The sequence below is a fragment of the Lytechinus variegatus genome, chromosome 8 (assembly GCF_018143015.1).
Source record: "Lytechinus variegatus isolate NC3 chromosome 8, Lvar_3.0, whole genome shotgun sequence".
Taxonomy (NCBI): Eukaryota; Metazoa; Echinodermata; class Echinoidea; order Temnopleuroida; family Toxopneustidae; genus Lytechinus; species Lytechinus variegatus.
This window is the reverse complement of record NC_054747.1, coordinates 35,183,803-35,186,113: the sequence shown is the minus strand read 5'-3', so window position 1 is coordinate 35,186,113 and position 2,311 is coordinate 35,183,803.

Sequence of the window (2,311 nt, the reverse complement as noted above, 5' to 3'; positions counted from 1 at the left end):
AGTAAAGATTATATTCTCTCCCTCTCTCTTTCATCCTTGCATCACTTCTTTGTCCGATTCCTCTCTGTATTTCCTTGCTTTTCATTCTCTTTGAACCTCTGAACCATCGCTCCCCTCTCCCTCATTTTTAATACTCAGAACGTTTTTATATCTTCTACACCTCTATATTACCCCCTCTTATCTTTTACCTGTCTATACCAGGGATTTTATTTTTTTAGCTCACCAGCCCAATTTTGTTATGTTAAATTTGGACAAATAACGAGTTATGAGAATTTGAATATTGCGAGATAATGCTAGAGAGATCCTCACATTGGCAATGCGACAAAGATGTGTGATGTCACTTGTGTGAACAACTCTCCCCATTACTTGGTATATATTTCACTTAACTGCCTGCATTGCCAATGGGAGGATCTCCATAGCATTTATAGTGATTGCAATATTCAAATGCTCATAACTTTCTCATTATTAATCCGATTTTGTCAAAATTTCTTTGTTCTTCATTTTTCTGTTTTTTACACAAGCCTACTTGTTCCAAAGGTTTCATTCCCCTTTAATTTATATTCATTGAACTTTAAATGTTGGGGGCTCTGTAAGACATTTCAAGGGTGAATTTTACCCAAGCTTCCATGTAATATTTTCCCTAGTCTTTATCCCCTCCCCCTTTTTCTCATACTTCCCTAAAGACCATCACACACCTTATGACCCGACTGGTCTGCGACTGAGTGGGGGAGATGTGACGTCACAGCTCTTGTCAGCTTGATAGTCGCAGGCCGGTTAGAGACAAGTCGCAAGGAAAATCGGTAGGATTTGACATGTCTAATCCTTATCACTGGATAGCAAGCTCAATCCAACTTCCAGCCAATCACCAAATTGCACGACGCATATATGATAAACAATGCACATACGCTGTAGTAAGCGCATTTTTACAGTTGTTATGGCAAAAAGCGCATGAGTGAGTCGCAGACAGCGTGGTAATTTGATTGCGAGGTGTGCGGTGTCAAAGCTTATGACCACCCAATCAGTTGCAAGCCAGTTGCCGACCAGTCGGGTTGTAAGGTGTGCGGTGGCCTTTAAATATATCCTCTCTCTTGATCTATTCATTCTCCTTTCTGTCCCAAACAATCCAATTCATATGGATTTAACAAAACATTCATACATACTGCTACTCATGGACAACAAATAGTGTCACAGAGAAACGCTTTACAATTTCAAATCAGAATAATCTCTTGATTATGAATTTTGTGTTAAAAGTCACAAGAAATAACCATATATCTATGTTGCATTGACCATAAATGAAATTCATCATGAAAGTTTAACCATTGTTTTTGGTGGGAGGCATAAAGAAATCTGAAAGCAAAATAGTAACATTCACCATGAAAATCATCTCAATTCATGGGGCCTGACTTGTAGAGTTTAGATTGAATCAAACTAAATACAAATTGATATTGATCTCAATATCATACCCTTTCTTACACAACAATGTCATTGATATGACTCACAGCAAAAATCATAAACTCATTAGGACATATGGAATCATCGTGTCATGAATTGGTCCACAATCGGCATATTGTCCAGTAACATCTGAAAATGGGTAACTTTGCCCAAGTCAAATGTATTGGAACCCCGGTGGGGTCACTTAATATGACTTGGGGACCGCATGACCGTTACCAAAATCGCGGGAAAAGGGGTCAATTTCAAGGAACGTCCGCGGACAGAACACTCCTCGAAGTAGTGAAAATAGGGGTGCTCACCGTCCTCGATCTGATGGAAATAGGGGTCAGGAAAAAGGGGAGAACGATTACGGAAAGTAAAATCCGTCGCCGATCCGAGTCACCAGCCGCAGGGGCGCGCGCATCATGCTCTGTATCTTTATATGGACAACTCTACATTTATTTTTACCACTGTTTACAAATAATTCTACCGTTACTTTTCTTATTATTCAAGAAAAATAAAGTTCTTTTGGATTATTGTATCAGTATGACTTGGCTCTTGGTCATCTTTAAGGACTGAGCACTCTGACGCCTGTGTTGCAATTTCCTCTAATGAGGAAAGGGTGTTAAATGCCCTGTCCTTGAAATACGGTAAATAGGGGTAAATTTGCGAAATGGGCAAAAGTGTCCTTACAATCTTATAATTAGGGGTGTTTCAAGGTACCATTTTACCGCAATTTTGTCCTTGTTTTGCGTGAAAATAGGGGGGTAAATTTCACAAAATGTCCTTGAAATTGACTGCAATAGGGGGTCACTTGCATTTGTGGTAACGGTCATACGTGTCCCCCTCTGCGGCTGAGTGACCCCACCGGGATTGGAAC